The 26,250-nt window shown below is 47.6% G+C and overlaps 1 protein-coding gene across 1 annotated transcript in view; it reads right to left on the minus strand.

Annotated features, from left to right (window-relative positions):
• gabra4 (gamma-aminobutyric acid type A receptor subunit alpha4) overlaps positions 1–26,250 on the minus strand; it is a gene marked incomplete at both ends in the record, with an annotated part of 82,424 nt that overhangs the window by 48,176 nt on the left and 7,998 nt on the right. The gene's annotated exons all lie outside the window — the stretch shown is intronic.

The raw sequence follows: 26,250 nt of genomic DNA on the forward strand, positions 1-26,250 counted from the left end.
GCCTCTTCGGGTGTCTGGAATTCGAATGTTTTGTTCTGAAAGGTGACGCGGAGTCTGGCCGGGTGGAGCAGACTGAACTGAATCTTCTTGTGATAAAGAGCTGATTTGATGTCGTTAAATGCTGCTCGTTTCTTGGAAAGGGCCGCGCTCAAGTCAGGGTAACATCTGATGGTTCTGTCGTGGTAGCGCAATTCGTGCTGCCTGGCCCAACGCAGCGCGCGTTCCTTCTCCTGATAGCGAAGGAAACACACCACGAACGGCCGTGGCGGAGCACCCTCCCTAGGCTTGGGACGGAGGGAGCGGTGCGCTCTCTCCAGCTCCGGTGGTTTCTCAAATACTTCCCTTCCCATAACCTCCACCAACATCTCAGATATGAATTGGATCGGGTCCTGGCCGTGTTCGCTGCCCTCAGGTATGTTAACAATGCGTAGATTAACCCGGCGAGATCTATTCTCAAGGTCTTCAATTTTATCCATAAGGGACGTGTTGGCTGTTTGTAGTGTCTCCACTATTTTCTCCGTGGCATTGACCCGTTCGAAGTTTTCACCTGTTATGGCTTCCATCGAGACCAAGCGGCTTTGGAATGAGTTAACAGTGGTTCGCAGGGAATCGACAGAGTCTTGTAATGGTTTCACAGAGTCTCTGATCAGAGTGGACATATCTTCATAAAGGCTGGCACGTTGTTTTGCCAATTCCGAAATTAACTTCGTCATAGAGAGCGTGTCTTCATTGTCCTCCTCCGCCTGGCTAGCATTGGTTGTAGATGCAGCGGCCATTGTTGCTAGTTTGCTGCTCAGAGATCTAGTTTTTGTCGCTGTATCTGGTTGTTTTCCTTTATAAATCGGCATTTCTTGTTTGAAACTGAACTATATCTTTATGCCCACAATTCGGGAGTGCTTCGTAATAGATTAGCTACATGTACAAGTTAGAATAGAAGTGAATAGTCGGGAGCTCCTCTTTCAACCGTCTTCCTTCTACATAGCCAAACCGGAAGCCGACTGTTAGTATTTTAATGCATCTGTATTTGCCAGTGTTTTATTGTTGTAAATTATTTAACCTTGTTTTATTTCTAGCTGCATTTGTAAATAATAATTTGTTCTTAGTATATATATATATATATATATATATATATATATATATAGGTAGGTAAAGTAGTATATATATATATAGGTAGGTACAGTAGTATATATAGGTAGGTACAGTAGTATATACTGTATATAGGTAGGTACAGTAGTATATACATATATATATACTGTATATAGGTAGGTACAGTAGTATATATATATATAGGTAGTATATAGTAGTATATAGACTGGTCCAGAATGAATCTCATCCCCACTGTTGAGGATGCATGGTCCCTTTTCAAAAGCACTTTTCCCATCATTTTGAATAGACATGCCCCCTTTAAAAAAATTCAGAACCAAGAATCGCTACAGCCCCTGTTTTTGCACCGAACTGTCTGAGCTGATCCGGCAAAAACACCTGCTATGGCGTAAAGCAAAGGCCTCCAAAAACACCTCTGACTGGCAATCCTCCAGGGAGCTAAGGAACAAATGCACCCAGTCGATCAGGAAAACAAAAGCTGATTTTTACAAACATCAATTCTCGACATGCGGATCCGACCCCAAACAGTTTTGGAAGACTGTCAAAACCATGGAAAATAAAAACACATCCTCTCAACTACCCACAGCAATCAAATCTGAGGACATTGTCATCTCAGATAAAGCCTCCATGGTGGACTGTTTTAACAAGCACTTTGTTAGGGCTGGTCATGCTTTTGCAACTGCTACACCCACTCCCACTCCCACTGTCAACCATGCTGCCTCAACCCCTAGCACTGGTCCCCCCCCAAGCACTCCGTGCGTCTCCTTCCAGCCAGTAGAGGAGAGTGAGGTGCTTAGGGAGTTGCTTAAACTGGACCCTTATAAATCAGCGGGGCTGGATGATCTGGACCCTTTGTATCTGAAATTAGCAGCTCACATTGTCTCAGCCCCCATCACCTGTCTGTTCAACCTCTCCCTGCAAACCTCAGAATTCCCCATGGACTGGAAATCTGCTGCTGTCATCCCACTCTTCAAGGGAGGTGACAAGTTAGATCTAAACTGTTATAGGCCCATATCCATCCTACCCTGCCTCTCCAAAGTCTTAGAGAAACTGGTCAACAATCAGCTCACCCACCATTTGGAGTCCTACAGTATTTTCAGCACTACGCAATCCGGCTTTAGATCTGGCTACGGTTGTGCCTCTGCAACACTTAAAGTGCTAAACCACATCATATGCGCCATTGACTCCAAGCACTACTGTGTAGCTGTATTTATTGACCTGGCAAAGGCCTTTGACTCCGTGGACCACTGCATCCTACTTGACAGACTCAAGGATGTTGGACTCGCAGACGAATGCCTGGCATGGTTTAGCAACTACTTCTCTGGTCGTGTGCAGTCTGTGAGAGCTGAAGGCCTGCTGTCTGACCCAATGTCCCTGTCCATGGGTGTCCCTCAGGGCTCCATTCTGGGTCCAACACTATTTAATATTTTTATAAATAACATTGCTCACGCGACTGGCAACTCTTACATCCATCTGTACGCCGACGACACCATTCTTTACACGTCTGGCCCCTCTCTGAACACTGCCCTGACCGACCTCCAACATAGCTTTAATAGCATCCAATATGCCTTCTCCAACCTCCATCTTCTCCTAAACACCGGAAAAACTAAATGCATGATCTTCAATCGGACCCTACCCCAAGCCTCCTGTCCCCCAAAAATCACCTCACTGGATGGGTCAGCACTAGAATTTGTCAACACATACAAATATCTAGGTATCTGGCTCGATAGTTCACTCTCCTTCCAAACCCACATCAATAACCTACTCACCAAAGTCAGAACAAGAATTGGTTTCCTGTACCGCAATAAAGCTTCCTTCACCCACTCTGCAAAACACACCTTGGTAAAAATGACCATCCTGCCAATTCTGGACAATGGAGATATAATTTACAGGATTGCCCCCAAAAACCTTCTCAATAAACTGGACGTCATCCATCACACTGCCATCCGCTTTGTCACTGGTGCCCCTTTCAACACACATCACTGCGACCTGTACTCCCAAGTCAACTGGCAATCACTCCACACCAGGCGACTGACCCACTGGTATCAGTTCATCTATAAATCCATCATCGGCAAATCCCCCCCCTACCTCTGCTCACTACTGAACTTCTCATCCAGCACATGCAATCTCCGCTCCAGCAAATGTATCACTCTGGTCCCCCCCAAAGTCCGCACCTCCTTTGGCCGTCATTCTTTTCAGTTTGCTGCCCCCACTGACTGGAATGCGTTGCAGTTGACACTAAAACTCACCACTCTAATCGCGTTACCCACCTTTAAACACTCACTTTTAGATGTTGTTTCGGATCAATGCATCTGCTTTTAAGATAACTTCCCCCTGGTCCCTGCTGTCTTTTACATACTGTGTTGTGATGTATAGATGTTTTTGATACTTGTTGTGTATTGCACTCATGTTTTATATTGTATATATAGGGCTGTCCCTAACGACTATTTTTCTAACGATTAATCTAGCGATAATTTTTTCGGTTAGTCGATTACTCTAATGACTAATATAACGATTAGTCTAACGATTATTATTTTTACGGTTCGATTAATGCATCACTTAATTTTCCCCAAATAAATGTCAAAAACTTATCTTATTAACATTTCAGTATTTTATTCAATTATTCTTGTACAAATATATAAATTAGGCTTCTGCACTGCAGGGCAATATTCCACAACAAAAAATATCCTCTCTTTCTTACAGTCCAACATAAAATATAATATTATAAAATATAAAAGTTAACTTCAAATAAAAGGAAAAGTGCAAGTAATGCAGTAGGCAAGTTCAAGTCATTTTCAGGAGGAATACCAAAATAAATACCAACATAAAATCCTCTAATTAGTGCAATTCGAGTGAAATTCTAATCGGAATACCGTAACTATACCTCTCAGTAACAATAACGATCTCAGTAACAATATAACATTCTCCCCCTCTCTCTGCTCCCCCCTCCTCTCTCCCCCCGCCTGCCTCCTGGTTATTATTATTATTATAGGTCAGTGTTTCTCAAAGTGTGGGGCGGGCGCGTCGCGAGAGACAGTTAGGAGGTCAACAAGTTACAGTATCTTAGCTGTTCATAATGATGGCATGTCTAACAGGGACACTGACAGGGAAAAGAAAAACGACAGAAAATCACAATACTTGAGAGTAGGGATGCACCGAATGATCAGCCAGGTTCAGAGGGATAAGCCTTAACCACGCCATTGATGTACGACTGTGTCGGAGATCTCCGGTCGATAAAAGCTTGCATTATTATACTACTATCTAGTATACTAGTATACATACTATCGCATGTGCGGAGTCCATACTAGTAGTTAGTATGGTGCTCTTTTCTTTGATCTCGATTTCCTTTGATCTTTTTTATGGGGGGGTCATAAATCATAAGGTCTTTTACAGAAGGGGGGGTTTATTTGCCCCCCTTTGAGGGTTTATTTCCCCCCGCCATTTGTTCAGAACACACCCCCAAACGGAGGGGTGGTCCAAAACGAAGCAAGGGGTTGCCCCAAATGACTAGCAAGGGGGGTGAAATGTGTTTAAATAGCCTAGCTGTGTCTATCAGTTAAATTGTCACTACTTAATGTGTTTAAATAACGAATATTGTTGTTAGAAAGAGACTTTCTAAACTTAAAAAACCATGGCTGAAATTAGAGGAAAATGTGACGAGTGGGAGCGAACTCTCTCTCCGGACGATACACACCACGTCGTCGGACATTCGCATATAATACTCACATTATCATGTCCTTTCAGGCTTTCATGTGGACAGTGGATGTCATACTGCCTCCCCCCCAAAAAAAAACTGCTCCTAAACAAACAAAACGTGTACATCTATGTATATCTATACCAAGCCTATGAATATGGTCTAATTGATCTTTTGTACGCACACTCTTAAGAGAGTGAACGGGGTTTCGTATCCGCAGTCAGATATATCGCACTTACGGGATGCGCCGGCGTTCAGACAGCCTCTGCTGATAGACAGACACATCGAGTTGCTTTTCCTGCCTCTCTGTTACTCCCACCCCTCTCTCTGAAGCGTCATTCTGACAGCAAGAGACAACAGGCTAGGGTAGACTACTGTTGGGTAATCTTGGCTGAGTAGGCTCTTTTGTTATACTGTACTGCTCCTCGTCCTAGAGTTTGCGTCGACATCGACTGCTCAAAATGGGGAACGTGTACAATCCTGTCAAACTTTGCCAAAAGGACATCCCCGCAAAAACACATCTAGAATGCCAGGTTTGATCAACCTGAATGTGATACCTTCCAACCAGCTGCATCCCAAAATACACTCCTTTACTATTTCTTTCTGAAGGTGTTTGCCATTGTAAATTACAGATAGAAAAGTTCTGTGTAGAGACTGAATATTGCCAGCAGTTGTCTTTTAGCGGACCTCTTGGACACCCCTAAACACGGGCTTTGGAAGTCGTAGATTGATTCGTTATACCAATAGTAGTGACTACTTTGCACGGGAAGGGGAGGGACGCAACAGCTCCCCATCCCTGGCATATTACTTTTTCAGCTATCGCCAACATTCACAATGTTATTAACATGTTTATAGAAATAGACTGTCATTCAGACTACATAGAGGCAGTGTGTTTATCGCAACAATTGTAATAATTATAATTAGAAATTCTGTTGAAACACTCTTGGCTACAAGAGAACCACAATGAATGTCAACTTTATTCTTCTTTGTTTTCTTTCAAAGTAATCGCGTTATTTCCAGATAATATACCTGACGCACGGCTTACAAGATTTGTAGATGTTGCTTGGTAGAAGAGACGCGCCGGCCCACCCACCCATCCGATTTCTTAGGAGATTGTTTCATCATCGCGGCTTTTTTGAGAACGCACTAACGGTACCCAAATGCTTGGACGCACTGCCGAGTCCTGGCGAACGGGTGAACTTATAATACCGGGCAGAAAATACCCTTGTTGGTGATCGGCCCCTGTGAGTAGGCTACTCGGAATTCACTATTCTAGCCTATTTGTTCGGTTGGATATCAACACGGATCCGTGGACTTCGGTCTTTCTGTTAGACTTTTGTCAAGTCAAAAGGTAAACAGAACTGTATCATTTTACGCACGAAAATAAATCCTTAGCCTACCTCACTCAATGAGCGACATCTGAGACACCTGGGACACCTGGGACACCTGAGTCACCTGAGACACTGAGACACCAGGTGTCCCAGGTGTCCCAGGTGTCTCAGGAGACACTTTTCAGGAACCCGCTGCCTAATACCATCAATCTAATAATTTATGCGGTATATGATAGTATGATTGAAGTGTCCCATATATTTATTTATTTTATTAGATGTGCTTTGGTCGACATGACGTGACGTGCAATATTGGTGTGAAGTGTTTGTGAAGTGTGCCCATATATTTTTATTTTTATTAGATGTGCTTTGGTCGACATGACGTGACGTGCAATATTGGTGTGAAGTGTTTGTGAAGTGTGCCCATATTCTGTGTATAACACAATATTTACAGTGATATCTTTATCCTACCTATGCTTGTGTACTGTAAAATAAATTCTGATTCTGATTGAATACTTTTTTGTATAATTAAGACTAACTATAACAGTTACAACAACCATAAATAATAATAAGCTGGGTAATTAGCTTAGGTAATACCTTGCTAGGTAATAATGTTATAGCTGTATAACTATAGCTGTCTGAACCAGTGACCACTATTGACAGCTGATAGCTGTCAAGCTAGAGGGGGAGTGGTTGGCGGTGGGGTTGACCAGCCCATTGTTACCGCCCATTACCTGCCTGTGTGAAGGTGTGAAAAAGTCCAAAATCTTTGAAGGCCGTTTCCTCAGGATTTAGTTTTCAGGGTTAACAAGTTTCAAATACTCATGTTGTCTTACATTTTTTCACGATGTCTATGTATGACACATCATTTGAAAGCTTACAATCTGTAGTTTAAGCATATGTAAAAAACAGAAAAATGACTTTGCCCCCTCCTTGGTCATTCCACCAGATCGCGTCACATTATGGTTATCGAACTTTAAAGGGTGTTACATGCATGAAAGCTAAAGGTATTACCCTGAACTCTGAGAATTCTAAAGTTGTTCAACTAGACACTCTGGTGGAGCTCGTTGATCGTTTCGTAGCCGACAGGAACAGCACAAGTCATGTGTTGGCCCGCACTGAAAATATTGTACGTGTTAAGAAATCTCTCACATTGAAGAACACAACCGTTGTCAAGAGGTTTAGAATAGTCTACAACAAAAGGGTTTTAATGCAAGACTACACAACCTTATTTTGTCAATAGTGATTTTGATTTTAGACTACAGCATCCGTTCAGCTTGCTGTTGTCGGGCCCTTCTAACTCGGGTAAAACCTATTTTGTTAAGGAGCTGTTAGCTAATGCAGAGTTTTTAGGGTTAAGGGTTAAAAAGTTTTTAGGGTTTAAGGGTTAAAAATGTTAAAACAAAAATAAGTAAATAAATGAAATTAAAATAACAAATCTAGCTCCAATCATGCCACAACAAGCCTCTATGAGATTCTGGCCTTGATTTAGACTTGCGCCGAGATCGGCTGTCAGAGGCCGTTGTTCCTGAAGCCTCATACTCTAAGAATTTAGGGGCCAGAGCGAGACTGCTCCTAGAAGGGGTTTTAACAGCACCAATGGCAGCATCAACATTAGTTTTAGAATGTTTAACATCACTAATCTCGTCTTTGACATGTCTATTGGGTATTGTAGAAAGCGGTATGTTTAAAACTGAAAAACCCTGCACAAACTCATCCCAACCGTGGGGTCTGACGCTTGTTTTAGGTGCTTGAATCATGGTCGCTAGTTTAACAATATCTAAAATGTGTGAACCGGTCACGACTGCCCCTTTCAACACAAGTTCCCCAGATTCGTTCCACTCTAATACCCTTGATTTATACATCTTGGCCAAAATATGTTGGGCATTCTTCTTGCTCCTCAGGGGTAAATTATTTAAGACGTCTAAAGCTGTGTTATCTGTAGCAAAAGATGTAGACACCACTGGCTGTGGGGTCGCTTCATCCTCGAGTGGTGAGCTGTTTGGCACAATTAGTTTTAAAGTATTGACATCACTATCCCCCTGTCTGACCAATGTTAAATATCTCTGTAGTAACACAGCGTAATGCTGTGCTTTGTCATGTGGAGTTAAATCGTTTCTATTCAAAATGGTTCTCATCAAATCATCAATGTTATTTTCAGCACTCTGTCTGATAGTCGTTGGACCTTCAACACGTAATTTGTCCACATCTCTTTGCGGCACCAAATACATTTTCTCCATAATGACTAGTAGGTTGTTTGTACACACTTGTAGTATGTCGCTTCAACCCTGTCTCGACAGCAAGCTAGTGATAAATGGTACAGCTATGCTTAAAAGTGGTAATAAAAATCCTCCCTCTTGATTGATAACCCTCTTTTTTCTCGATATAGGAATCTTTTTGTCAGCTATGATTTTCAGATTAGACTTAACCTTTGACAGTCTTTTAAATTGTGTCTTTGATAGAGGAATAGTACCACACAGCACGTTCAATGCGACTTCACACAATGCCTGAATTAGATCTTTTGAAGCATTCTTTAAAATAGCCCGTATTTCCCCCGGCTTAGATTTCATCAACAGCTGTAGCAGCAATAAATGACGTTCTAATCTAGCAGACATTTCAGCCACTCGTCTTCCTCTGTTTGTACACAACCTGATAAGTGGAGCATAACGCTGTTCTGAGACGATAGGCCTCTGGCGTTTTAGCTTTATAATCAACCAACAAATACCCATAAGGGGCTTCTGTAGCATCTTTAAATGACTCCATAAAATATTTAGTATTACCAGGATACATTTGTCTAGCCAATACAGAGATTTGATTATTATCACGGGGGTTTTTAACTAAATAGTTTGTGTTCAAGCTATTTGTCCTACTGGTTTTACCCTGGAAAAACAAATTCTGTACTAGATATAAAACACTGAGATTTCTATGGTGAACATACTGGGTAAAAACCTTCTCAACTTCGAGGCTATTACTGGCGTCATTCATGACGTCGTCAATGATTAACAAATTATTCTTGGACACCGGCAGGATTTCATAATTGTCTAGTCTTTCGGGAATCCCCTCGACAAAATTGATATCCCTAATCTTTAACAAATCATCATATAACGGTTGCCAGCAAGCATATATGTATACAATATTTTCAATGTGATGCGAGAGTAAAAACTCTGCATTAGCTAACAGCTCCTTAACAAAATAGGTTTTACCCGAGTTAGAACGGCCCGACAACAGCAAGCTGAACGGATGCTGTAGTCTAAAATCAAAATCACTATTGACAAAATCGGACATGATTCAAAAACCATACGGTAAGGTTGTGTAGTCTTGCATTAAAACCCTTTTGTTGTAGACTATTCTAAACCTCTTGACAACGGTTGTGTTCTTCAATGTGAGAGATTTCTTAACACGTACAATATTTTCAGTGCGGGCCAACACATGACTTGTGCTGTTCCTGTCGGCTACGAAATGATCAACGAGCTCCACCAGAGTGTCTAGTTGAACAACTTTAGAATTCTCAGAGTTCAGGGTAATACCTTTAGCTTTCATGCATGTAACACCCTTTAAAGTTCGATAACCATAATGTGACGCGATCTGGTGGAATGACCAAGGAGGGGGCAAAGTCATTTTTCTGTTTTTTACATATGCTTAAACTACAGATTGTAAGCTTTCAAATGATGTGTCATACATAGACATCGGGAAAAAATGTAAGACAACATGAGTATTTGAAACTTGTTAACCCTGAAAACTAAATCCTGAGGAAACGGCCTTCAAAGATTTTGGACTTTTTCACACCTTCACACAGGCAGGTAATGGGCGGTAACAATGGGCTGGTCAACCCCACCGCCAACCACTCCCCCTCTAGCTTGACAGCTATCAGCTGTCAATAGTGGTCACTGGTTCAGACAGCTATAGTTATACAGCTATAACATTATTACCTAGCAAGGTATTACCTAAGCTAATTACCCAGCTTATTATTATTTATGGTTGTTGTAACTGTTATAGTTAGTCTTAATTATACAAAAAAGTATTCAATCAGAATCAGAATTTATTTTACAGTACACAAGCATAGGTAGGATAAAGATATCACTGTAAATATTGTGTTATACACAGAATATGGGCACACTTCACAAACACTTCACACCAATATTGCACGTCACGTCATGTCGACCAAAGCACATCTAATAAAAATAAAAATATATGGGCACACTTCACAAACACTTCACACCAATATTGCACGTCACGTCATGTCGACCAAAGCACATCTAATAAAATATATATATATATGGGACACTTCAATCATACTATCATATACCGCATAAATTATTAGGTTGATGGTATTAGGCAGCGGGTTCCTGAAAAGTGTCTCCTGAGACACCTGGGACACCTGGGACACCTGGTGTCTCAGTGTCTCAGTGTCTCAGGTGTCTCAGGTGTCCCAGGTGTCTCAGATGTCGCTCATTGAGTGAGGTAGGCTAAGGATTTATTTTCGTGCGTAAAATGATACAGTTCTGTTTACCTTTTGACTTGACAAAAGTCTAACAGAAAGACCGAAGTCCACGGATCCGTGTTGATATCCAACCGAACAAATAGGCTAGAATAGTGAATTCCGAGTAGCCTACTCACAGGGGCCGATCACCAACAAGGGTATTTTCTGCCCGGTATTATAAGTTCACCCGTTCGCCAGGACTCGGCAGTGCGTCCAAGCATTTGCGTGCCGTTAGTGCGTTCTCAAAAAAGCTGCGATGATGAAACAATCTCCTAAGAAATCGGATGGGTGGGTGGGCCGGCGCGTCTCTTCTACCAAGCAACATCTACAAATCTTGTAAGCCGTGCGTCAGGTATATTATCTGGAAATAACGCGATTACTTTGAAAGAAAACAAAGAAGAATAAAGTTGACATTCATTGTGGTTCTCTTGTAGCCAAGAGTGTTTCAACAGAATTTCTAATTATAATTATTACAATTGTTGCGATAAACACACTGCCTCTATGTAGTCTGAATGACAGTCTATTTCTATAAACATGTTAATAACATTGTGAATGTTGGCGATAGCTGAAAAAGTAATATGCCAGGGATGGGGAGATGTTGCGTCCCTCCCCTTCCCGTGCAAAGTAGTCACTACTATTGGTATAACGAATCAATCTACGACTTCCAAAGCCCGTGTTTAGGGGTGTCCAAGAGGTCCGCTAAAAGACAACTGCTGGCAATATTCAGTCTCTACACAGAACTTTTCTATCTGTAATTTACAATGGCAAACACCTTCAGAAAGAAATAGTAAAGGAGTGTATTTTGGGATGCAGCTGGTTGGAAGGTATCACATTCAGGTTGATCAAACCTGGCATTCTAGATGTGTTTTTGCGGGGATGTCCTTTTGGCAAAGTTTGACATGATTGTACACGTTCCCCATTTTGAGCAGTCGATGTCGACGCAAACTCTAGGACGAGGAGCAGTACAGTATAACAAAAGAGCCTACTCAGCCAAGATTACCCAACAGTAGTCTACCCTAGCCTGTTGTCTCTTGCTGTAAGAATGACGCTTCAGAGAGAGGGGTGGGAGTAACAGAGAGGCAGGAAAAGCAACTCGATGTGTCTGTCTATCAGCAGAGGCTGTCTGAACGCCGGCGCATCCCGTAAGTGCGATATATCTGACTGCGGATACGAAACCCCGTTCACACTCTTAAGAGTGTGCGTACAAAAGATCAATTAGACCATATTCATAGGCTTGGTATAGATATACATAGATGTACACGTTTTGTTTGTTTAGGAGCATTTTTTTTTTTTTGGGAGGCAGTATGACATCCACTGTCCACATGAAAGCCCGAAAGGACATGATAATGTGAGTATTATATGCGAATGTCCGACGACGTGGTGTGTATCGTCCGGAGAGAGAGTTCGCTCCCACTCGTCACATTTTCCTCTAATTTCAGCCATGGTTTTTTAAGTTTAGAAAGTCTCTTTCTAACAACAATATTCGTTATTTAAACACATTAAGTAGTGACAATTTAACTGATAGACACAGCTAGGCTATTTAAACACATTTCACCCCCCTTGCTAGTCATTTGGGGCAACCCCTTGCTTCGTTTTGGACCACCCCTCCGTTTGGGGGTGTGTTCTGAACAAATGGCGGGGGGAAATAAACCCTCAAAGGGGGGCAAATAAACCCCCCCTTCTGTAAAAGACCTTATGATTTATGACCCCCCCATAAAAAAGATCTAAGGAAATCGAGATCAAAGAAAAGAGCACCATACTAACTACTCATACTCCACCCACTTTACAGCACAGTCGGAGTTCGGCCATTCCGTGTTCCGTGTGAATGTTCGCCAATGTGAGACGCTAATTTTTTATGACGCGATCAAACAGTGCAAGCAACCCTTGCTGTTCTGTAAATGAGACGAGCACTGAGTGATGACTACCTACTGCCAAGTAATATAATTTCAGCAAACATGTCGGCAGTTTGGTATCTGTTCTCTGACTCTGAAAGACAACAAGAGGCACATTCTGATATTATAGACTTCCGGTTTCGTTTTCGCGTCTTAAAAATAAAAGCGTGAGTTAAGCGTTGTTGAAAATCAATGACACGTCGCTCGTAACTGGTCGCAGCCATGTTGTTTATTTGCGACGCACCGACGCACATTACGCAAGTCGACGTATTGACGTAGTCGACGTAATCGTCCCAGCCCTAACAGTAGTATATATATATATAGGTAGGTACAGTAGCATATATATATATATATAGGTAGGTACAGTAGTATATATATATATATATATATATATAGGTACAGTAGTATATATATAGGTAGGTACAGTAGGGTTCAGCACATGACAAACTTCAGAGCCAACAGGCTCACAGCAGCAGAGGACGACCCCCTGCTGGCGGAAAAGCTGAACTCCTTCTACGCCCGGTTCGACGAGGGGCGAACGGAGGTAACCACAACACAAACACCACTCTCTCCAGCTCTCAGCAGCCTCACCCTCACAGAGCATGAAGTGAGACGCGTGCTGAAGGCGGTGGACCCCAGGAAAGCCTCAGGGCCGGATGGCGTCCTGGGACGGGTGCTGAGGGACTGCGCCGACCAGCTGGCCGGGGTTTTCACCAACATCTTCAACCAGTCCCTGTCCCAGGCCACCATCCCACCCTGCCTGAAAACCTCAACTATCATCCCAGTCCCGAAGAAAAGCACGGTGAGCTGCCTAAACGACTACCGCCCGGTGGCACTCACACCAATCATCATGAAGTGCTTCGAGAAACTAGTCCGGGCCCACATAGTCACAAGCCTCCCGCCCAACCTGGATCCATACCAGTTCGCCTACAGAGCCCACAGGTCCACAGAGGACGCCATCGCGACGACTCTCCACTCCACTCTATCCCACCTGGAGAGGGGAAACAGCTACGCGAGACTGCTCTTTGTGGACTTCAGCTCTGCCTTCAACACCATCCTTCCAGACAGGCTAGTGACCAAACTACTAGACCTGGGACTATCACACTCTATATGTGCATGGATCAAGGACTTCCTGTCCGACCGCCCCCAGAGGGTGCGGGTGGGCTCCCACACCTCCACAGCCCTCAGACTCAGCACTGGGTCCCCCCAGGGCTGCGTGCTAAGCCCCATCCTCTACAACCTCTACACCTACGACTTCACCCCCGTCCACCCCAGCAACTCCATCGTAAAGTTTGCAGACGACACCACCGTGGTGGGCTGCATCTCGGGGGGGGGACGAGGCGGCGTACAGGGATGAGGTAGAGCAGCTGAGCAAGCTGTGCAAGGTTAACAACCTGCTGCTGAACCAGTCAAAGACCCAGGAAATCATCGTGGACTTCAGGAGGAAAATATCTGAGGTCCAGCCCCTGCTCATCGACGGAGGGAGCGTGGAGAGAGTCTCAACCCTCCGATTCCTGGGGGTGCACATACAGGATGACCTGTCCTGGAAGAACAACACAGCAGCCATCATCAAGAAGGCACAACAGCGGCTCGTCTTCCTGAGAGTCCTCAGGAAAGACCAGATCAGACAGCAGATGCTGGTGGCCTTCTACCGCTGCACAGTGGAGAGCATCCTCACCTACTGCATCTGCAACTGGTTCTCCAGCTGCACAGCCGCAGAGAGGAATGCGCTACAGAGAGTCGTGAGAACGGCCCAGAAGATCACCGGCGCCCCCCTCCCCTCTCTGGAAGAGCTGTACAACACACGCTGCCTCAGGAAGGCCTCCAAGATCTCCAGAGACCCATCCCACCCTGGGTACGAACACTTTGCTCGGCTGCCCTCGAACAGGCGGTACAGGACCATGTTCGCAAGGACAAACAGACTGAAGCTCAGCTTCACCCCACCCAGGCCCTGAACACAGCAAATACCTAGGTTCTGGGCCCTGGACAGTCTGGACGGATTGATGGCAGCTGCTGGATTGAAAATCAGGTGTAGTGCTGAGGCACAAATGTGTACATTTCAAGCCTGCAAACTGCGACACTTTAAATGAATGTGCAATAACACTATGTGCAATATGACAACCCTAGGGTACATAAGGTTGCAGAGAATAGGAAATGTTAGAATAGGTGTTATGAAGGCCCACAATTTAGAGCCAGTTAGTTTCCCCAAATCAGCCCTATTTTGCCCCTGTTATTTCCTTTATTATTTTCCATACTATTCATGTACGTTTCCCATGAAGGTGTATGTATTGTTATGGTAATTGTATAAGTTCTGTCTTAGATTTGTTTAGTATTGTGCAAGCGCCAGATTAGTGGGCGTGGTTTTGATTGGCGTACGTGACCGGATGTATGATTGGCGTACGTGACCGGATGTATGTTCGGTTGGTATATATAGCGACGGAAGTGGTCTGTGCGTTAGAGTGACGAGAGTGAAGAAGAAGAAGCAGAAGGAACCGAATGTGAGACAAAGATGGTGGATCAGTAAACGCACACGGTGCTGAGACCGAAGACAACACGAGTCATTTAGAGACCTGCCTTTAACCTCGACTGTTAGTAGTGAATCACTGGCTACCCGCAGCACCGCGGGAGTTCGGAGTTTGTTGAGTTGGCAGCGCTAGCCCGTTTAGCTGTGTCCCCGTTAGCCAGCCTTGCTAGCCGCCGGCTGCTAACGTTGGCGCATAGCGAGACCCAAGCTGGACAGAGCCGTCGCCTCCACGAGGTGGATTGCGACCGACCGCTGACTCCACCGGAGCTTACCGTGGACCACCGGACCTGAGCCATTCACACCTCGTCGTTGACTACGAAGAAGCCCCTTTCCCTTCGAGTTGCAACGTCACTCCCCCCCCCTTGTCTGCTGCAATCCTCGAAGCACATGCGAGCTCCAACCAGGCCTCAACGCGCTCATTTCAGTCCGGGACTCTAAGCCTTTTCAGGCCAGGTACTGTGTGTGAGTGAGTGATTGAGTGTGTGTGTGTGGCCGGCGGGGAGGGAGTATATATGGGGATGTATATATCATTTGTATAAATAAATGTGTTTGTTCATATTTGCTACATTGCTGTGTGTTTAGTTGTCTGTTAGCTAATGCTAATGCTAATGTTAATGCTAATGCTAGTAATGCTAGTCTAAAGGGTTGCTGGCGCCCCCTGCCTCTATCCTCCTACACTGCCGATTTAGCTCCGAGTTAGTTAGATAACCAGCCCTTCCTAAATTCTACAGTCCTTTAGCTACTCCCTGGTTACAATTGGTCCTTCGAGCCGGATAGGTTGTGTAGTGATAGCATGGCTGAGCGCAGCCAACCAGCCAAGACAGTTACCCCCCCTTCTCCGCCCCCTGAGCCAGAGCCACGACCACAGAGAGTCCCGCGGTTGCCTCAGAGGTTACAAGAGTATGAGCTTGAGCACGAAAGCTCACTGAGTGGTAGTGAGGAGCGCACTCCACGGGATACAGTGGTCGGAGAGGCCGAGGTGTCCGCCGGCGCGCGGGTGGCTAGCACCGAGACAGCCATCAAAGAGCACCAGCCTGAGGATGAGATGGCAGAACAGCAGGGTTTTGCCGTAGAAACGGAAGAGCAGGAAGGAGAGGCCCGGTCTGACAGCGCCTGCGGGCGGAAGAGGGAGGGCCTCAGCCTTAACGATCTGCCTCCCAGTACGGCGCGCTCGAGACCTAGCTCCTGCCGTTCAGTGGCTTCCTCCCGGTCCAGGGTTTCCGTGGGCAGTTCTGCCTCTGGGGCGGATAGCATGCACTCCAGAGGGAGTAGTGCCGCGCTGTCAGAATGTATGCGCCAACAGGCCGAGATGGCGTTAGAGCGGGAACGCCTCCAGTTCGAGCGCGAGCGCCTCCAGATGGAGGGGGCGGAACGTGCGGCGGAGAGACAGCGCCAGGAGGCGTTAGAGAGGGAACGCATCCAGTTCGAGCGCGAGCGCCTCCAGATGGAGGGGGCGGAACGCGCGGCGGAGAGGCAGCGCCAGGAGGCGCTAGAACGTGAACGCCTCCAGATGGAGCGCGACCGCCTCCAGATGGCGAGAGAGCAACTGCACGCGGAGAAGATGGAGGAAGTGATGCAGACCATGCGCGACGTGTGCATCAGCAGAGCTCCGTCGGCCCGTAGCTCCAGAGCATCATCCGCACGGCCCTCTCGAGTGCCATCTCCTGAACCCCCCGCCGATGGCTCCATGACCCCCGCCATGACTGTCCAACTACAGGCCCAGCTGACCACCTTGAAGGAAGAGGACCAGGGACCCGACCGCTACGCGGCCCAGAGGGAGCCAGCGTCGCTGCCCGGGAGGGGAGCCATTCCCCAAGAGCGTAGCACACCCCTAGGTCCTCCAGTGAACCAAAAGGCATGCAGGCCGGACACCCAGACCGTCACTCCAGCCCCGATCATCCACTACAGGATGTTTCCCCAGGTGGAGGGACCCAAGTTCCCCTTCTTCAAGGACGAGGACAGGAGCCAGTATGTGGAACTACGCATCTGCCTAGACACGCTCTTGGACGACTCCTGCTCAGAGTCCTACAAATATGCGATTCTCCTTCAGCATGTGAGGAACCCCAGAGCCCACAACATGGTTCTGGCCCATGCCTCCGCACCGACACCTTACACCAGAGCGCTCGCCGACTTGGATGCCCGCTACGGTCGTCCCTGGAACCACGCCCTTGCTGAACTGCAAGCCCTCGAACAGCAGGCCCCCATCAAGGATGAACGGGCGCTGGATGACTTTGCGCTCCGCGTGCACACCTTGGTTGGAATGCTGAAGACGCAGGGCCCAGCTGGCGCCAGCGAGATCAACAGCACCTCCAACGTAGAGCGGCTGCTCCGCAAGATCCCACGCTTCCGGCAGGAGAGGTTCCGGCGACAGCAGCGCGTTCGTAACCCCGGGAAGTTGGGTCTGAGCATGGCTGCCTTCGCGGAGTTCCTACTGGAGGAAGTGCATGACACCAACGTAGACGCCATGGGTTACGCTGAGCCGAAGAAGGAGAGGGAGAAGGGAGACCGCTGGGACAGGCCGAGCTCGAACAGAGGACGCCCAGTAGGAGTGCTGCACACGGAGGAGGAGCCTCGGAGAGAGAGGAAAGCCCGACCTGAGGGAAAGGATTCCTCTCAACCCCCTCAAAAGGGACGGAGAGGTCCACCGCCATGTCCGTACTGCACCAGCGAGCACTGGTTCAATGAGTGCAGTGACTTCAACAACCTGAGTACCGAGGCCAAGCAGAGGTGGCTCGAGGAGAACAAGAGGTGCTGGAACTGTGGGCGCGACCATCTGGCTAAGAACTGCACCTTGAGGAGAAAGTGCAACCGCTGTGAGGAGGTCCACCTCAACATCCTACACGAGGTCTCCCTCGCCAGGTCCACGGAGGGCACCAGAAGCCCTAGGTCCGGTAGCGCCCCGGAAGAGGAAACACCTGTCTACTACCTAGACCCAGCCCAGAGCAGCGGCTCCAAGGTCCTACTGAAGGTGGTGAAGGTCCGACTTCACCACAACAACGCTGTGTACGACACGTACGCCGTTCTAGACGACGGGTCGGAACGGACCATCCTTCTCCAGGAGGCAGTGCGCCAGTTGGGGCTCCAAGGGACTGAGGAGAAGCTGACTCTGCGCACGATACGTCGCGACCTTAAAGAGGTCACCGGGGCGAGAATCAACTTCTCTATCTCCCCGGCGGGGCGGCCGTCGGACAGATATCGGCTTCAGAATGTCTTCACCGCAGACCAGCTAGCGCTCTCCCGCTACGACTACCCCCTGGAGAGATTACGCGCAAGATATTCCCACCTACGGCGAGTAGACCTACATCCGATAGAAGGAGCGGAGCCAACCCTTCTCATCGGCTCGGACAACGCTGCACTGATCGTGTCGCTCCGTCCTCCGCTGAGAGGACCACGAGGCTGCCCGATGGCTGTTAAGACTGCGCTTGGGTGGGCCCTCCAAGGCGCTACCGAGTGGAGAGATAGAGACGGGAGAGCTACGTCATCCCTCCATGTCCGAACCGAAGAAGTGCAGACCATCAACTGCCTTCACACCAGTGTGGACTCCATGAATGCGGCGCTACTAGACAACGTCCAGAAGCTGTGGACGCTAGACGTTGCGCCCTACAAGAATGAGAAGCTCTACGTACGGTCAAAGGAGGACGTCTACGCCATAGACCTCCTTAAAGCAAAGACAGTGCGTATCGAAGTCCAGGGCGTGAAGAGATACGTCACACCACTACTCCGAAGAGAACCCATGCCAGAGTTTCGAGTATCCCCTCGAACCGTCCTACAGTGTCTGACCAGCACTGAGAAGCGTATGAGGAAGGACGAGGTCCTTGCTGCTTCTTACAGAACTGAGATGAAGAAACTGACGGAGTCCGGTCTGGTGAAGAAGCTTGAGCCAGCCGAGGCGAACCAGAGTGCCGAGTCTTGGTACCTCCCGCACCACAATGTTCACCACAACGGGAAGAACCGAGTGGTCTTCAACTGTAGCTACCAGGTGGGGAAGCTCAACCTCAACCACTATCTTCTCCCTGGTCCAACCTTGACCCCAGCCCTCTTGGGAGTTCTGGTGCGATTCCGTCAGCAGCCGATCGCAGTCAGTGGTGACATTAAGCGAATGTTTCACCAGGTCAGGATGTTGGAGGAAGACAAGCCACTCATGAGGTTTCTCTGGAGAGAGGACCCGAGCGACCCCGACCCCTCTATCTACCAGTGGGAGGTGCTACCCTTCGGGACAACCTGCAGCCCCTGTTGCGCTACCTATGCGCTACAGACTCACGCCGCGCAGGAGACGGCACCTCCTGGAGTGTTTGACGCCGTCCATAAGAGCTTTTACGTGGACAACTGCCTCCACAGTTCGAAGACAGCCACGGAAGCCCGTCAGCTAGTCCAGGACCTGCGTGCTCATCTCCAGGAGGGTGGATTTGAGATCTGCCAGTGGGCCAGCAACGACCCGCAAGTCATCAGAGACCTCCCGAAGGAGGCCACCTCGACCAGCAGCGAGGCTTGGGTCTCTCACTCACCAGATGATGCTCAGGAGATGACGCTCGGACTTATCTGGCAGTTCCAGACCGACACTCTACGCTATCGCAATAAGCCTGCCAAGCCCCAACGCGTCACGATGAGAACGATATACAGCACTCTAGCGAGCCAGTACGACCCACTGGGATATATCGCTCCCTTCACGACGATGGCCAAGGTGCTTGTCCGGGAGCTGTGGGCCCAAGAACGAGGATGGGACGATCCTCTGCCTCGTCACCTAGAAGAGAAGTGGAAGGCCTGGGAGCAGGAACTTCCCACTCTCCAGCACATCAAGCTGCAGCGGAGCTACTTCCCTCCCTCCACGGACCTAGAGAGGAGTGTCATCACGCTACATGTATTCTGCGACGCCTCGGAGATGGCGTACGGGTCCGTGGCATACGTCAGAGCGGCAGAGCTTGGAGGTGAAGTCCACGTCTCGTTTGTCCTGGCACGTTCCCGAGTGGCGCCGAAAAAGCAACAGTCCATCCCAAGACTGGAGCTGTGTGCTGCCCTGAACGGCGCGCAACTGGGAAGGTTCCTGCTCGACGAGCTCCAGCTACCTCTGATGAGCGTCACCATGTGGTCAGACTCAACTACCGTCCTCCAGTGGTTGAAGTCCAGCTCATGTCGGTATAAGGTGTTCGTGGGCACCCGAGTCGCAGAGATTCTGGAGTTGACTGAGGTGAACTGCTGGCGTTATGTAGACACCAAGAGGAACCCTGCTGACGTCATCACGAGAGGGGCAACTCTCCAGGATCTGGCTGAGCCCCACCTGTATCACACGGGACCAGACTTCCTACAGGAGCGGGAGTCAGAGTGGCCAGCCACGCCGGCGTTAGCAGAAGACAGAGAGGACAAAGAGCTGCGTAAGACGTTGTTCTGCGGAGCCACCCAGGTCGTAGACCCTGAGACTACTCCGGGAGAGGAGTGTGAGACGCTCGAAGAGCTGCAGAAGAGGATGTTCTGCTCCAAGGCCGGTCTACCCCTAGATACTACGCTCAGCGCCGAAGATTACACCGCGGCGGAGCTCCTGGTGCTGCAGAGTGCCCAACAGGATGCCTTCTCCCGAGAGCTGGAGTGTCTCGAGAAAGGGAAGCCGATCCCCTCGGACAGTAGACTCCGCGGCTTAGCTCCAGAGCTCGACGGTGTTCTCATTCGCGTGGGTGGCAGACTGCGCCGCGCTCAAGATCTAGACCTAGACACGAAGCATCCCATCGTGCTTCCCACTAAGCATCAGGTCACCAGATTGGTCATCAAGCACCATGATGACAAAGTGCAGCACGCGGGTGGAGAGCGTGTCTTCGCGGAGGTACGACGGAGATTCTGGATACTCCATGGACGGGAGGCGGTACGGAGATATCAAAGGTCCTGCTCGGACTGCCAGAGGTGGCGAGCCACGCCGCCGCAGCCCATGATGTCCGATCTGCCCGAGGACCGGCTGCGACTGAGACAGGCTCCGTTCCACTCTACTGGGGTCGACTGTTTCGGGCCACTCCTAGTCCGAAACCGGCGAGCCTCCGAAAAGCGGTGGGGCATCATCTACACGTGCCTGACGACGAGAGCAATGCACCTTGAAGTTCTGCACCAGCTCACAAGCGACAGCTTCCTCATGTCCTTCAAGAGGTTCACCTCCAGGCGAGGGACCCCTAAGACCCTCCGGTCGGACAGAGGCACCAACTTCGTCGGTGGTGAGGCCGAGCTGAGGGCGAGCTACGCTGCGATGACTGAGGAGGCCCGTGACAGACTCGCCTCCCAGCAAGTGAAGTTTGAGTTCAACCCCCCAAATGCTCCACACTTCGGGGGAGCCTGGGAGCGGGAGATTCGCTCAGTAAAGAACGTCCTACGTACCATTTTCGGACAGAAGGTGCCTACCGATGAGGTGCTCGAGACTGTACTAGCAGAGATTGAGGGCATCTTGAACTCCCGGCCCCTAGGCTATACCTCCAGTGATGTAGCAGATCTGGATCCCATTACGCCCAACTTCTTGCTGATGGGGCGGCGAGACTCTGCCCTGCCTCAGGTAGTCTACGACCCTGCAGAGCTCACCGGAAGAAGATGGTGGAGGCACAGCCAGGTGCTCGCGGACCAGTTTTGGAGGCAGTTCATACTGCACTACCTGCCGACCCTGCAAGTCAGGCAGAAGTGGACGAGGGAGAGAGACAACTTGTCCGAAGGTGCCGTGGTACTGGTGATCGACCAGTCCCTTCCACGCGCCGCCTGGCAGACAGGCAGAGTGACCAAGGTCCTGCCGGGTCCGGATGGAAGGGTGCGGACGGCCATCGTGGACGTTGGTGGTCGCACTTACACCCGACCTGTGGCACGCCTGATTGAGCTCCCTCAAATTACAAAGGACACTATCACCTCATACCTCACGCTGCTAGAGCAGCCTAGCCAGTGTGCCTTCCATAGTTAAATGAAACCGAGGGTTTCATGGGGCGGCTGTTATGAAGGCCCACAATTTAGAGCCAGTTAGTTTCCTCAAATCAGCCCTATTTTGCCCCTGTTATTTCCTTTATTATTTTCCATACTATTCATGTACGTTTCCCATGAAGGTGTATGTATTGTTATGGTAATTGTATAAGTTCTGTCTTAGATTTGTTTAGTATTGTGCAAGCGCCAGATTAGTGGGCGTGGTTTTGATTGGCGTACGTGACCGGATGTATGATTGGCGTACGTGACCGGATGTATGTTCGGTTGGTATATATAGCGACGGAAGTGGTCTGTGCGTTAGAGTGACGAGAGTGAAGAAGAAGAAGCAGAAGGAACCGAATGTGAGACAAAGATGGTGGATCAGTAAACGCACACGGTGCTGAGACCGAAGACAACACGAGTCATTTAGAGACCTGCCTTTAACCTCGACTGTTAGTAGTGAATCACTGGCTACCCGCAGCACCGCGGGAGTTCGGAGTTTGTTGAGTTGGCAGCGCTAGCCCGTTTAGCTGTGTCCCCGTTAGCCAGCCTTGCTAGCCGCCGGCTGCTAACGTTGGCGCATAGCGAGACCCAAGCTGGACAGAGCCGTCGCCTCCACGAGGTGGATTGCGACCGACCGCTGACTCCACCGGAGCTTACCGTGGACCACCGGACCTGAGCCATTCACACCTCGTCGTTGACTACGAAGAAGCCCCTTTCCCTTCGAGTTGCAACGTCACTCCCCCCCCCTTGTCTGCTGCAATCCTCGAAGCACATGCGAGCTCCAACCAGGCCTCAACGCGCTCATTTCAGTCCGGGACTCTAAGCCTTTTCAGGCCAGGTACTGTGTGTGAGTGAGTGATTGAGTGTGTGTGTGTGGCCGGCGGGGAGGGAGTATATATGGGGATGTATATATCATTTGTATAAATAAATGTGTTTGTTCATATTTGCTACATTGCTGTGTGTTTAGTTGTCTGTTAGCTAATGCTAATGCTAATGTTAATGCTAATGCTAGTAATGCTAGTCTAAAGGGTTGCTGGCGCCCCCTGCCTCTATCCTCCTACACTGCCGATTTAGCTCCGAGTTAGTTAGATAACCAGCCCTTCCTAAATTCTACAGTCCTTTAGCTACTCCCTGGTTACAATAGGTATAGCATAGCATAGAGCAGAGGTTCCCAAACTTTTTTTAACCAAGGCACCCCTGAAGCTTTCCCCCTTCTCCAAGGCACCCCAACTCTACGAAGATTTAAAAAATGCCTCGGAGCTTAAACTAAAAACAATACACAATGAATTGGTTTGAAAATGTGTGTTTATATATAATACATAAGTATTGCCCCAATGAATTTTAACAAGATAATAAAAGTCATAAATGAACTGTAACTGTAACCTAAATTTCGTTGTTTGGTACCTGTACTGTAGCAATGACAATAAAGACCATTCATTCATTCAATGGATGGGCAAGAATGCATAGGTCAGTCAAACTATCGCTAAATTAAATAAAATTGTGGCCCTCAAGGATTGTACAATATGGGAGGAGACTCAGAGGGAATTCTTCACACAAATAAAATATCAAAGGCCTGTATAATCAATCAATGGAACAATGCTTTTTTGGGGGGCTTAAAATAATGCCTTAAAATGTAATTCTCATTTCAATGCTCATTCTGAGATTATTATTTCACATCTGAACCAAACGGGTAACTCACAACTATAATAATTTAACAATAATAATCATGACAGAATTGTAAAAATTGAGAGAAATACAAAACAAAGAAATATGTTGTGCGCATTAGTGGGACACATGCGCCTGCTTTTGGGAGCAGAGTCTCTTTATGCGGGGAGAGATAGTGGACAGCGCGACACGCAGGTCCTGTTCCACTGACAGTCGCGTGCGTGTCTTGTTCTTGACGTATGCTAGAGAAGAAAAAGCCAGCTCGCACAAGTAGGAGGTTGGGAAGGGTAAAAGCACCTTGATGGCGCTGAGAGAGTCATGTCCCACAAGCAGTCAAAACCTATCCAAACCTAGCTCACCATGTTTGAGCTTCAGTGTGCAGTCCATAATGAGCTCTGCCAGTTCATCTTGAGCTTTGCTGCTCAAAGTAGCGGCTGATGCTGATGAGAGGGGGTTGAACGGATCCCGGAGCCAGTCGAAGTCTTCGTTCATTGGAGGGAAATAGGACTCAAATCTCTCCTCCAGCATACGTAGGTGCGCAGCGATCAGATTCAAGAAAGACGCTGACTTGTGTGCTGCGTCATTGGCCGTCAACGTAAACATTTCAATGTTTTTCTTGGCCACCCCGTCTTGCCACCGTCTCAATTTGGATCGGAATCCGTTCAGTTTGTCTGTCGCTGTCAAGATATTCTCAGCCTTCCCTTGCATTTTTATGTTGAGGTCATTAAGGTGGCTGAAAATATCTGCCAGATAAACAAGCTTAATCCACCACGATTCATCTTCCAATTGTTCTTTGTATGGCAAGTCGTGCTCACTGACAAAAGTGATCAGTTCATCTCGGAGCTCATAGACACGGGATAACACCTTGCCCCGCGACAGCCAGCGGACCTCTGTGTGTAATAAGAGCCCCTCATGCTCGGACCCCATCTCATTGCACAATGTGCTGAACAGCCGTGACTTCAGCGGGCGTGATTTTACATAATTAACCATTTTCACCGCTTGGTCCAAGACTTCAGTGAGGAGTAGTTAGTTAGTAACTAGTAGGCCTAGTTAGTAAATTAATATCTTTCAAATCTGAGAAATATATCTTTTATTTGCTTATGAACTCCATTGCACATGTAATAAACAAACGTTTATTCATGTATTATTATGATAATTTTATATTATACTTTTTTTTTTAAACATTCTTTTTTACGAGCAGATTTGGCGGCACCCCCGGACAGGTGCCGCGGTACCCACTTTGGGAACCTCTGGCATAGAGTACAGCACAGTGTTTTATTTGTACAGTATAGTATAGTCAGTGGATAGTGTACATAGCCTTTATTTATGTAAACCAGCTCCTTTCCCTTCTTTTTTTTCTTCTTTCCTAGCACCAGGGGAGCCCCCCCCTCCCAAATTTCGTTGTTTGGTACCTGTACTATATCAATGACAATAAAGACCATTCATTCATTAATTAATTAATTCATTCATATATATATATAGGTAGGTACAGTAGTATATATTAGGGGTGTAACGGATCACGGAAATTCCGTGATCCGTTCGGATCGCCCTCCACGGTTCGGAACGCGTGTGTACCGCGGATCAATTATTATTATTTTTTTTACCTTTATTTTACCAGGAAGTCACATTGAGATTAAAACCTCTTTTACAAGAGAGACCTGGCCAAGACAGGGTCAAAATAGTAGCTTAAAAAACAGTTCAGATAACAAGACAGGACATAAGAGCACTGTAATAAGACAGTGGCAACAATACAATAGACAAACAATGGTAGGGGTATTTACAAGGTGATTAAAACATTGAGAAGTCTAACCAAAGCAGGTACAGCGAGCGGTGACCACATCCTTTAATCTACGCTTGAAGATACTTATGGAAATAAGGGCCTCTAATTTAAAAGTAGTCTGTAGGTAATTCCAAGACCAAGGGCCATAATAAGACAAGCTTGCCCTTCCAACATTGTTCATGATAAGTGGCACCTTGTATTGTAGCCATCTACGAGACCTGAGACCCGAGCCACTCGGTATAGGGATGAACTTCAGGCCCAGATAATTCGGTAAGAAGCCAGAGATGATTTTAAACACAAGAGTGTACCAGTGTTGGAGCCTTCTGACAGAAAGAGATGGCCATCCAACCAGACTATACAGTGTACAGTGATGGGTCCTGAAGGCACTATTGGTGATGTATCTTAGAACCGAATGATACAGGGGGTCTAGCTTGGATAAAGTGGACAGAGAAGCAAACCTATATACTGTATCACTGTTAACAAGTAATAATATTACTTAATATCTTACTTAATATCTCTTGTAAATCACAATGTAGAGTTGCCATGAAAAGACGCGACAGTTGCGGGCTTTGTTTTACTCTAAAGCGCAATGATAGGTTGATAATGCGAAAGAAAAATAATCCGTTGTTTGCTCACTACACGTGAAGCTGGGAATCCACAACAACAAGGCTGCGTTCGTAAATCCGCTCTGGAATCTGATCAGCGTTCAAGGAACGCCTCTTGTCCAATCAAATGACTTGGTCCCTTTATGACGTCGGACCCAGTGTGCGCTCCGGCGCTCTCAAAGCGAATTTACGAACGCGGTCCAAGTGTATCATGTTACGTTGTTCAGCGGAGAAGAACTCGAAATGCCTCCCTCGTCATTTAA

Source organism: Nansenia antarctica (genome assembly GCF_963989245.1).
Source record: "Nansenia antarctica genome assembly, chromosome: 7".
Taxonomy (NCBI): domain Eukaryota; kingdom Metazoa; phylum Chordata; class Actinopteri; order Argentiniformes; family Microstomatidae; genus Nansenia; species Nansenia antarctica.